The 13,252-nt window shown below is 35.2% G+C and overlaps 1 protein-coding gene across 1 annotated transcript in view; it reads right to left on the minus strand.

Moving 5' to 3' along the window:
- WDR70 (WD repeat domain 70) overlaps positions 1-13,252 on the minus strand; it is a 295,974-nt gene that overhangs the window by 91,509 nt on the left and 191,213 nt on the right.

Genomic DNA, 13,252 nt, shown 5'->3' on the forward strand with positions numbered 1-13,252 from the left:
AATAAACCCTTGTATAAATTATTTCTTCACGTTAAAAAAAAGTACTAAGAAGCTGAAAATATTACCTAACCTGACTTGTTACAGCTTTGGAGAAAGGAGATCCAAAAGTATCATTTGATCTATATATTCCTGATAAGGAAACTCCATTTACTAAAGTAGCCAAGCAACTGTTCTGTAATTTACATAGACCTTGGGGACTGTCCAGGGCACTGAGAGGGTGAAAGGCTTGCCCAGGATAACAGAGCTAATCTGGGTCATAGGCAAAATTTAAACCCAGGTATTCCTGACTAAGAATGGCCCTAAACTATGCCTTGCTGCCTATTATTAGGTTATCTACTTAGTATTATCAACCTAATATTATTAGGCTATTATCTACAATTTTGTTTCATATTGATTTGGAGGCAAGAAAATCTTCATATCATATGACAAACATATGCTTGTCAGCCATGACCCTTGTTCCCTCTCCTCTTTTAAAAGTTTTATAATGACTACTTAGCCACATAACTTTTTTCTCTGTGGATATTACATAAGTGAAGATGAACACGAAGTGCCCCATTTCTGCTGTTCCTATTACATACAACCTGAACTGGGAGACCTTCCTATGGCCTCCCAGCCTCATTCCTTAGCCATTATACTTGTTATTTATTATTCTTGAAAAGCAATATAATATAAGGGATGGAGAGTCACAAACACTTGGCTCAAGTCTGCCTTTGATACTCATTTACTGTGTTATCCTGTCTGTTTAAACCTCCCATATTGTACACTGCTCTACGGGTTGCCAATCTGCATTGATAGGGAAGTTTTCACACCCATGAGTTCCAAGTGTCAATGAAATCATAGAGTAGGTCCCCATTATTATTTTTACTATTCCTATTATTGAAGAGCCTGAGTCTTGGACATCTTGGACATTTGGTTTGCTAGAAACCAAATTCCTTCCAGAAGCAACTATCTAAGATTAAAACTTGGATGCTAATGGTTGCACAGTCTTGTGTTATTCTGAAACTGCATGCCCCATCATTCTGAAGTCATTTCAATAGATGGGGAAGCTTTATAACATTACCAATTAAATCAAATTTGCTCACAATATCCACCCACTCCCCCCCAATCCTCCAAAACATTTCAGAATACAGCCTATGTTGAGGATAGAATAATAGTCACCTAGAGAAAGAATGTTGTGGAAAAAACAGTGGATTTTAAGACCAAGAATCCAGGTTCAACTTCTGATTCCAAGCCTTACAATCTCTATATGACCTTGAATTAATAATTTACCTCTCTTGGCCTAAATTTCCTCATCTGTAAAATGAAGAAGTACAAATTACTTTTGAGATATTCTAGTACCTAAATCATGTTCTATTATCTTGAATTCAATCTAAATTAGGCTGGCAGTAGAAAGGGAAGAGGCTATAACGACATGATGGGTCAGAACAGCAGACAATATAATAAAGAAGGGAATGAGTCAAACTGGGGCACAGATGGTTAGCACCTAACAAAGGACTTGGCACATAATAAAAAAAAAAAAAATACTTCTCTTCCTATATTCTCTTTTTTCATGCTTATGTCCATGCATAAGGTTTACAGATTAAAATTCAGGATTCTTTGCTAAAGGGTGAGGACAGCTGAGCAGAGTGCAAAGGGAAAATCATTTCCTATTTCTCTTCCTGTGCTCTACCCAGCTTGGCTCATGTACACCACAAACTTCTCCCAGATTTATCTCTGTAATCACTCCTTCCTCCACACTGACTTATTAGTGCAATACTACAGAGTAGGCACTTGATATCTGATGAACAGATGAATAAAAGATTTCAGTGTTCCAGATGCCACACTTGTACCTCAAGTCATTGACAGAGTAGTTCTACTTTGTAAGAGTATAAAAAGAAAAAACTTCCTTCAGAATAAAGACAGTAGGCCCTTTAATTTGTAAAGAACTTAGAAATCTGAAAAGGCAACTTGTGATTTACAGAGACCAACAAAAATGCTGCCTTAAGATCAAAAGGGGTAGTAATACAGATAGCAAATAACTGCACATGGTTTAAATCCAAAAGTATGACTTTATAGCCTTGAGGGGAAGAGCCTTTAGATCTAAATGTCAGCATTTAAAAAAAAATTATTGTGATTATTTTTAACTTCATTATACTCTAGGTAAAAAAAAAACAAAAACTACACAATATCTTGTTTTCAAAGTGTTGGTGAGTTCTATATTAGTGAACAAGGAATATCTACAAAAGCACTATGGTTAAAACCTAAAACTCATCAATGACTAAAAGTAGTATAAAAATTCTATAGTTAGAAAAGTTAAATTCTGTGTCATAAAAGCATGTTTAAAGTCATGTTTCATGTGTAATATTAGCATGATGGAATATTTAAAAACCATTAAATTTGTTGACAGCATTAATGTAAATAAAGTGCCTTTGCTAGTTTTTCAACATTTTAAAGCAGTTTTTCATGATTATTTTCTTTACAATTTCTATAAAATTTCACTAAATTTGCATGTTTAGACACTTGGAAATACAGAGCAGTTGCTATCAAAAGTTATAAGAATCTGTATTTTACTAGGCTACACCAGAATCAGAATTAAAGGACTGAGGCACTTAAAGTCATAGTCATCATCAAAGAGTTTAGAATGTACCTCAAGCTAAAAGATAAAGTCACTGTCCACAAGGAATTTGCAATGCAAAAACAGATGACATTAGGAGAGATGACCAATAAAAGATACAAAACAATTAGATGAGAAATAACTTACTAAACCATGAACATGGACCTGGGAGTGGGGTGTGGGGGGAGAATAAATATTTAACCATACATGCATAAAATTGACAGATTAGAATTTATGATTTGGTGGCAAGGGATATAGGGAGCTGAGAAAAGACTGAAAAAAAGAAAGCATTTTCCTATTTCTCCTTCTCACTAAGAACTGGCTTTATGTTCTGAGTCTTTTAACTGATTATAACACAAATTTTAAGGAATTTTTAGATGGGCTTCAAGATAAATAATAACATCCAACATCTATCAGGAAAGGAACAAAGCCTCATTATAATGATTTATTAAGACTATTTCATTAGGCTTTTCTTAATCACATCTCTGAGATGTATAGGACTATGGAAAATTATTTCAAGGCTTTCTCTATCACATAATAATGACTTTTTCAACAGGAAAATTTTACTCATACACACATCCACACACCTTTATAAGAGAACAAATGCAAAACCATAAAGCAATTTTATATATTTCATATATATAGATATAGATATAGATATATAGATATAAAACATATAAAGCAAGCTTCTTAAACATTTTCCACTTGCAACCCCTTTTCACCTGAGAAACTTTTCCAGGACCCCAGGTGTATATAAAACAAGTATATAAAACAAGAATACAAATAATATAAATCAAACATTTACTGATAATAAATCACAGTTTCACAACCTGTATATTCAGTTATGAGACTCCAAATGGAGACACAAAAAAAAAGTTTAAGAAGCTGGGCCACAAAGTCCTAAAAAAAAAAAAAAAAAAATTATATATATATATATATATATATATATATATATATATATATATATATATATATATATATATATAATTTGCTATTACAATTAATACCAAGTCCTAAAAATTTTTTATTCGTTGTAATTAAAGTATTTTTGGTTAATTGTTATGTTTCATTTTTCCTCAAAATATTCTAACATTATTCATTCTTTGCATAGCTTGCTAATGATCTAATGTTTACAATGCTCATAAAGTCCATTTAATAAATTACAGTTTTTCATTTAAGTGTAATAAAAGTTACAAGATATTAGACACTTTTAAAAAAATGACAAATGTTAGAAGTTGAAAAAATCATGCTTGTTCTTGAAGCCATAAAACTTAAATCCTTTAGTTAGGCACTAGCCTGCTAAGCCATCCTTGTATTTTTATAATTCATTAGTTTATAACACAGCTATGGTTTCTATTTATGGGACAAAGGGAGATGGGTAATAATACTGCAGTCAGGAAAGTGGGGCCTAATGAATCATAGGATAAGTAGCAGCTTTTTCCTTATTAAGAGGACAGGACTCCTTAGATTCAAAACTGACTCTGAGAGGCAAAGCTAGGAATGTAAAATTCAGTGTGTTCAAAAAGTCTTAGTGTGCTTTAAGTTTTAATAACTTAAAACCACACTAAAACTTTTGGAATACCTGGTATATTGATTTTAGCCCTAATACAGAAAGCTGAAGAACAAGCAAGATGAAACATGACTAGGCATAATTGACCTGACTGATACACAATTACTGAGTGGAGAGATAATCTAGCTAAACTAGGCTTTCTTTCTTTCTCTCTCTCTCTTCTCCTTTCTCCTCCTCTTTCTTCCCTCCTCTCTCCTCCTCTCTCCTCTCTCCTGTCCCTCCCCCCCCTCCTCTCCCTCTTCCTCTCTCACACCTAACCTTACAGGTGGGAACTTTTTCCGCTTCTAATTTTTTCAGTCCCAAGAGCTTTTTGCTCTTAGCACATTCTTTCCTATTTTTCTGGATTGCCATTCTATGCCCCTGCCAACAATTAAAGGTTTCTTTTCTAAGCTCCAACCCTGTCCAGGTTACAGCTTCAAGAAAGACCTTTGAATGATGGCTGGGGAATAAAATTCCAAATAAAGGCAAATTAAATTAATTGTTAAGAGAGTAAAGATGGCTTCTTTCTTTCTTTTCTCTTCTCATTCCCTGACTGCTGCAGGAAATGAGTTAGAGGGAAAGATGGAACCTATTTAAAACTCCTTTTTAAACCTATTTAAAACTTCAATTGGGTGAACACCTTTAAGGAAAGAGGTCTGTCTTTCCTGTTCTCTTTTTCTCAAGCTCTCTCTAGACTTGTTCTCTATTAATACTGTCTAGAGTTAGGGGGAGGAGCTATTGAATGGAGACCACACCCATTCCTAACACACCTCTCCCTACCCTCATCATTGGTGTCCCTCTCACGAGGTTTTCACTGAGGCAAGCCCACCACATCACCTTTCTATAGTGGGGGACAGTTCAAATTCTCCTGGGGGAATCACTGGCAGAACTGTTCTGGAGAGCCTTGCCCTCTTCACTGGTCATCATTAGTGGCCCTCCCACAATATGAGACTCAGGTTCGGATTTATCTGGGCACTGGGGACACCTGGGCAGACAAATTCCTGCAGGTTGACAAAGTTTCTTTGTCTCACTTTCCTAGAGACATCTAGAAAGTTGCTATAGAAAAAGAAAATTTTTCAGGCTTATGGCAAAGATGGGTCAGCTTCCTTTCTCCATGCCTAGAGATTCTCCTTTAAGCTGTCTCTTAATGCAGAGACACACTGGGCTTGAGAAAAATACCTCAATCTCAAAACCTGAACTCTGAATAGATTATCTGAATTCCAATTTCCCTCTCCACCCACCAACTCTCTGGACAAGTCCATTCTTAAAAGTGTTTCTTTTCTCTTTCAAACCCTGGGACTGATATTATACTTCTGTCCCCAGACAAAAAGCGACTAGTACAAATACACTCAGCACACTTGTCTCTTTCAAAGCTGAAAAACTCAGCCTAATGACACCTGGGACCCACCCACCCCCTTAACTTTTTTTCAGGGGTTCAAGACCAATATACTAAGGCCAAAACTAGAGGAGCCCATTCTGAGCCCTCGATGTTTCTTCCACTCTGCTAACACCCATTGGTTTCTCTTTAACTCTCTAACCTGAGAGTCTCAGTTCTCTTCTTCTCAGGGCAACTTCTGCCTCCTGAAAGAATCTCTCCCAGATTTAGGCCTCCTGAATACAACCTCTTCTCAGTTCTTGACACTGCCACAGCTGTAGTACAGACCCTTTCACTTCAAGCCCAGATCACTGCAATAGCCTGCTAGTGGGTTTGCTAGCCTCAAGTCTCTCCTCACTCCAATCATATTCCATTCAGCCACTAAAGTGATTTTCCTAAAATCCAGGTCGGATCATGTCAACATTCTCCATTCAATAAATTCCAGTGGTTCCCTAATGCCTCTAGAAACAAATACAAAATACTCTGGCATTCCAAGATCTTCATAATCTAGCCCCCTCCTACTTTTCCAAGTCTTCATACACCTTACTCATGAACAGATACTCTTCAATCTGAGCACACTGGCTTCCTGGTTGTTCCTTAACCAAGGCACTCCACCTATCAGCTCTGAACCCATGCTTGGAATGCTCTCTCTCCTCTGCACTGATTACTGATTTCCCTGGCTTCCTTCAAGCACACTAAAATTCCTACAGGAAGCCTTCCCCAACCCCTTTTAATTCCAGTGCCTTCTTCCCTGTTAAATCCTATTCATAGTTTGCTTTGAATATATTTGTTTGCATATTGTCTCCCCACATTTGACTGTGAGCTTCACAGGGCCAAGGAATGGCTTTTGCATCTTTTTTGTGTCCCCAGGGCTTAGTACAGCACCTAGCACAGAGTAAGCACTTAATGGTCACCTCACTTAACACTTCCTAGCTATGTGATCCTGGGCAAGTCACTTAATACCAATTACCTCAGGGGGGAAAAAAAAAAAGATGGTCATTTAAGCAGGAATATTAAGTAGAAATTGAAAACAATATTGTTCTAAATTTCAAATGAGATAATGAATGTATAAGCACTATACAAACTATAAAATGACATAAACAAAACTTATGTAATTATAGAACAGACCAAAACTGTACAATAAAAATATTATTTAAAGTGTGAATGAATCAGGTAAATGTAATTTGCATAACCCACCTGGTTTTGCATCAGTCAAACTGCTTATCATGATAATTATATTCTATACTTTGAAAACTTCATTTTCAACATATATTGAATTGCTTGTCATCTAGGGGAGAGAGGGTGGAGAAAGGAGGGAAGAAATTTGGAACACAACGTTATTCAGGGATGAACACTGAGAATTATCCATGCATGTGTTTTGAAAATAAAAAGCCTTAATTTGAAATTATGCCCAAAAAGTTATCAAACTGTGCACACCCTTTGATCCAGCAGTGCTACTACTGGGCTTATATCCCAAAGAAATACTAAAGAAGGGAAAGGGACTTGTATGTGCCAAACTGTTTGTGGCAGCCTTTTTTGTATGGCTAGAAACTGGAAAATGAATGGATGTCCACCAATTGGAGAATGGTTGGGTAAATTATGGTATATGAATGTTATGGAATATTATTGTTCTGTAAGAAATGACCAGCAGGATGAATACAGAGAGGTTTGGAAAGACTTACATGAACTGATGCTGAGTGAAATGAGCAGAACCAGGAGATCATTTATACGCTTCAACAACAATACTGCATGAGGATGTATTCTGATGGAAGTGGAAATCTTCAACAAAAAGATCTAACTCAGTTCCAATTGATCAATGATGGACAGAACCAGCTACACCCAGAGAAGGAATACTGGGAATGAATGTAGACTACTTGCATTTTTGTTTTTCTTCCCAGGTTATTTTTATCCTCTGAATTCAATTCTTCTTGTGCAACAAGAGAACTATACAGATATGCACACATATATTGTGTAATGTTCTCTAAAGTATAAAGTTCTCCATGAGCAGCCTGCCACCACTTCTCTGTCTTCCTTCATTCTGCCGACTGCCTTCTCTGGCTTGTGAATCTTCTTGACTGAATCCTGGCTGGTGAATCTCCCAGAGTGAATGCTGGTTGAGGCTCCTAGCTTAGATATACTCTCTTAAAAGTGTGAATCTTGTGGAACTATAGTAAGTACTAAGTACATCTAGAAAACTGTTAAGCATTCTGATAAATAATCATTGTCTCTATCAATTCCATTGACTTAGCACTTTGTAAGAATTCTAACAATATTGTATCTCAGAAATACTATAACATATTTAACATGTATAAGATTGCCTGCCATCTAGGGAAGGGAGTAGAGGGAGGGAAGGGAAAAGCCAGAACAGAAGTGAGTACAAGGGACAATGTTGTAAAAAATTACCCATGCATATGTTCTGTCAATAAAAAGCTATTAAAAATTAAAAAGAAAATAAAAAGCCTTAATAAAACAATAAATAAATGAAAAGAAAACTCCACTTTCACATTAAAATATAAGTCAAGCACTTTAGGTAGCAAACTGCTAAGGGCAGTGGGAAACACAAAGAATTTGGAGGTGTAGACTATAGAGCAGGGTTAACAAGCCACAAAAACAAATAACATCAATGTATCATGTAAAGGTTTGGTTGCTTTGAGGGGATGAAAATAAGATTTGCAAAAGGATAATGAATATGTGGAGAATGAGTCAGTGAGGATAACAAATGTAATTTCAAGACGTTTGTCAGTGAAATTAAAAACTAGAAATGGGTAAGGATCAAGAAAGAAGGTCCTTATTTTGGAAGTATGTATATGTGTGTAATTGGTACTCCCTTGGAGAGATCTTTCCACACATGCCATCCAACTATTAATGTTTTTAAAATGAGATTTCTGTGACTTTTTAAGGGAGATTTCTAGGAGAAAGACAACATGCATAAAAGCAAGTTTGAAGTGGGAATTTAGAGTTCATTCTCCATTCTGGAGCTACATCTGTAAGTGTATGCTAACATGCTCTTCTCAAAAGAAAGGCTGAGACCAGCAACTGCTGTGGCCATGAAGCTGCTGCAGCAATTGAAAGTGCTGTTGCACTAGTGCAAACTTACCTGGCAAGATTATCCAAGCCTCACTCTGGGTCTCTGAACCAAAGGATGAAATAACTACTTTTAACTGAATAACCCATCCAAATAATTTGCATCCCCAAGAGGAGGAAGCCTAAAGCAGGTAAAAGCCATTTTTAGTCATTGATAGTGCTTAGTGTTAGTTGCCTATATTCAAGAATTGTATCTTTCTGTATTATTTTTTTTATCTTTCTCTTTTTCCTTTCTTTCCATTTATCCCCCTCTTTATAAAAGCTCTGCCTCTCTCAGCTTCCTTGCCTATGAAATAGTAAGATTGTAAAAATGTGTAAAAATGTAGATGTACATAGAACCTACTTCCCAAGACTGTTACAAGAACAAAATGAGATAACACATTTATATAAAGCACTCTGCAAGCATTAAAAGGCATGAATTGAGATTGGAGTTTAGGCTGTGGTTCCTGGGGATGAAAGGCCAAAAACAAGAAGTTCCTGTCACCAAGCTGGGGCTATCTAAGTAAAAGACATGAAGAGCAAGTCCTTGAAGCCTACTTATTCTTTTTCTGTTTTCACCAAGGAGTCTGAGATCTTTGCTGGCCCATCATTGAAAAAGATGTTCTGAAGATCACGCTTGCTTAGATGCAGACCATAGCTGGTTAGCCTACCAATTTCAAAGCTTTGGTGGTCATTGGCAACCATGATGCCATATTGGTTTGGGTGTTAAGTTTGCAAAGAACTGGCTACAGCTATTTTTGCTGCTTTCAGATGTCCAGTGTTCCTGTGTGGCTGGGCTATGAGGGGATTACAACTGACAAATCCCACTAAATTCTGGCTTTGTTTCAAATCCTATGTCTATGAAGCTGAAGCAATAGATGATGGTCACAACTGAAGAATATGCCCCTATGCCACTCTGAATAGTTTGCTAAAGCTATCTTGGATGCCATCTCCAAAACTTATAACCACTTCATCCTTGAGTTATGGAAAGAGATTATGTTCAATAAGTCTCCTTATGAGACACTCAACTGCCTTGTTTAAAGATTCATATTTAAATGTCTGTTTAGAGAACCCATAAGGCACCTGTGTACTATCATATAAATGTTTTTATATGAAAAAAAGAATAGAGTGAACTAGTTAATAAGTTTCAAAGCATAATAAGTGTTCATTAGTGTTTGTTACCTGACAAATAGAAATGAAGACCTAGGTAAAGTAGAATTAATTTATGACAAATGTAGTAAACACTATTCTTTTTACTTCCTTAAGAAATAATAGTCAAGTAACTAAGGAATAGGAATTATTTTCCTAAGGATAATGATTACATATGGGAACACTGAAGTGATGAGGAGACAAAGGACGGTTATTATTTATGTGAAATGGCTTAGCAAGGCTTCAAGCTGGAAAGGAAAACAAGTCAAACCAGAACAGTAATAATATATGGGACAATAGGGAGAAAGTATAAGGATCAAAGATCAGGATAATTATCAATTTCACTAAGAATAGGGAGAGGTAGAAAGATAAAAAATGTGGTCAAAATGGGAAATTTCAGAGTTCAAGATTTTGATTCCACATTGTACAGCTATACATTGTAAACTGGAGAGGAGGGATTACTCGAATTGAGGAAATAGGAAGTCAAGATATCACAAGAGTTGTCAACATGGAGAATGACATGCAAGATCAAAGGTTCACAGATCCTATTAACAATTCATTCATCTTAAGATATCAATGATTATGGTTTATTAAGGTTTTTTCTCAGGAATTTTATAAGGCACAAGTCCAACCTGAATCAGGACAGAACTATGAATAAAGGTAGACAAATAATTTAAGAATAAGTAATAGCAGTGGCAAGTAGCAAGAAAGACAATGTAGGAATAGACAAGTACTATGCATGCAAGAAAGCATCAGCTATGATGGATTAGAAATCAAGCCAAAAGATTGGTACACACTAGAACCAGAGATCCAAAAAAAGGCTTTTTTACAACAATCTTTAGGATATAGGTAGGTAAAACAATTAGCTGGCATGGGTCATCATTTATAAGAATGAATCATAAAAACTATTAGAAGAATCTTTGAAATAGAGGCTCTTCTCAAAATTTCTGACTAAGGATAGAATTGGTTGCATAGTGCAAACTATTACTGAGCCAAAAGGCAAAAATAAATGTGTGTATATAGTATAAGTCAAAGAAAGAGACAGTAGAGAGAAAGGCAGATCAAGATAACTCGGAAAATGAAAATTCAAAAGTTAGATGCATAAACTCTCATATTTTAATGCAAACAGGAAGTATAGGCAAAATACACAAAAATACATACATACATACATACACACACACACACACACACAGAGTGGTATTTATATATTATTATACTGAATACCCAAAGGGAATTATAGCCATGGAACTTTCCTAGAGATATACAACAAAGCATAGATGAAAGCTAAAGAAATTATTTTTGGATATAGTAAATTTACTTTCATCAAACTTTTCTATTTCCTCTTGCTAGATGATTTGATAAGAGAATCATACTAGAGAAAATAGAGATAATTGTTTAGGGGAAGGAAGGTGTATTTGTTTCTTTTCACTTCAAAATAAATGCACTGAATAATGGCTACTAGCAAGCTGGTTTGGTGTGAAAGGAAAAATCATTGGGATAATTCTGTTAGAACAAGAGAATATTACTCAATTCAACTTAAAATAATTATCATAAATTTTATTTGAAATAATGTTACAGTGAAACTGGCCTAAAATATTATTCCCTCTTTGATGTATACATGTAACATGTGGGAAAATTCTCAATTCCCATGCAAGTATCTATAAAGCAATATTATTCCCATATATTTTTACCTCATATGACATTTTAAAAGTATGGTCTGCTAGCACATAGATCATGGATAAGTTCTGCCCCACCCCTCACCATATAAAAAACTAAAAATAGGAAAACATGATGTGCACTATGTCAATGCAATTTTCTAAATAAATTCCCTCCAGCTTCAGATGTTTATGGTTACTAAAATTCTTTTAATTTTGAGCTATTTCTGTAATTTGTATTCACTATCTCTGCATCAAAAATAAGCATCAACTATTTTTCCTATTACATACTTTACAATGATTCCAAGGATTATTTTCTTCAAAGGTGACTAAAGGTGACTAATCTTTTAAATGGCTCCTCTTTAGTATATTTCAATAAATTAAACGATCTCTGGTATCAGTATAGATAGTCAACCAGGTAGCATATGTAATAAAACATTGAATCTGAAGTTCAAATTCCTTCCCAAATATTTACTAGTTACATGATGCTAGACAAATCATATAATTTCTGCCTTCTTCAGTTTCCTCATTTGTGACATGGAAATAATAATAGCACCTACATCTCAGAACTATAGTATACATAAAATGAGATGGCTGTAAAATGCTTTGCAAACTTTAAATGCCAGCTAGCTAGTAATAGTAATACACTCCCTTCACTAATAAAAATCACAGTTTTCCAAGATTTAAATGCTACATCATATGGCCAAAATTTCACCGGATAAAAAGTGTTATAGTGATGAATCTCTTGATATGAACTTGGCTGTTCCTCCAAGAACTAAAAACTTAAAGGTAAAAGTCTTTTCAGTTTGATAGAAACTATCAAAGCTTGTGCTCCTCTAACAAAGTCTTCCATAACTAGGGCCAGCTCAGTGCTATACTGACGTCTCAAAGTAGGGCTTAAGTGGAGTTATCACCAGATATCTTATGAATTGAAAGACAGGTTGATAAAGTTTTTACCTATTAAGAGAAACATCAAGATTTCCATTTTATCTTTACTATGGAGAAAACAACCTGTCACTCTGGTACTTTTTTGACTACTTCCACAATTTCTCAAGTATATAGTGATCTTCCTTCTTTTAACTGCTTTTTTATTTGGATCCTCACCATACTGTAAAGAGAAAAGAGATCAGCATCTAGCATTGAATTGAATTGTTTTCTCCTGGAGTCCATACTCTCTATGTATAGACTTCAAGGTTTTCAGATATAAATATTGGTTCTTCTCCCCTGACACATATTTTAATGCCCCAGCAAAGAGACAGCACACGCACGCACACACAAACACACACATACACACACACACACACACAAATAGATACTGTTGGAGCATTTCCAAATATCACAGAGCTGTCTTCATTTTTATGAAGGGAAGGCTCAGATTTTGAAATTAAAGAATGATGATTACAGTTCTCTTTTGTAATTAGGAACAGACCATGAAAAAAACATATTTCATGGTAAGGTTCAATCCATTCAGAAATCTTCAGATGATTACAATAATGATGATGATGGTATATGTATGTATACCACACACACACACACACACACACACACACACACACACACACACACAGTTACTTATGTATTATTTATTGAAAATCTATTTTTATTTGTGAGGTATAAATCAAACTAAGAAGGTATAAAAGAAGATAAAAAAATGTTTTGTCTCCCCCTGTTTGAAGAGTTTATTCTAATAGGGAGATAAGAAAATTAATAACTATAATGAAAAAATAAATGCATACAAAGAACAAAATACTACCCTTCCTTAGACCACTGCTAGAAATACTATATTTAGTTCAGGATACCACATTTTAGGACAGAAACTAATAACATGGAGAGAGAGAGAGTTTAGAATCAGAATACTGAAATGGTTC

This window comes from Sminthopsis crassicaudata, chromosome 1 (genome assembly GCF_048593235.1).
Source record: "Sminthopsis crassicaudata isolate SCR6 chromosome 1, ASM4859323v1, whole genome shotgun sequence".
Classification (NCBI taxonomy): Eukaryota; Metazoa; Chordata; class Mammalia; order Dasyuromorphia; family Dasyuridae; genus Sminthopsis; species Sminthopsis crassicaudata.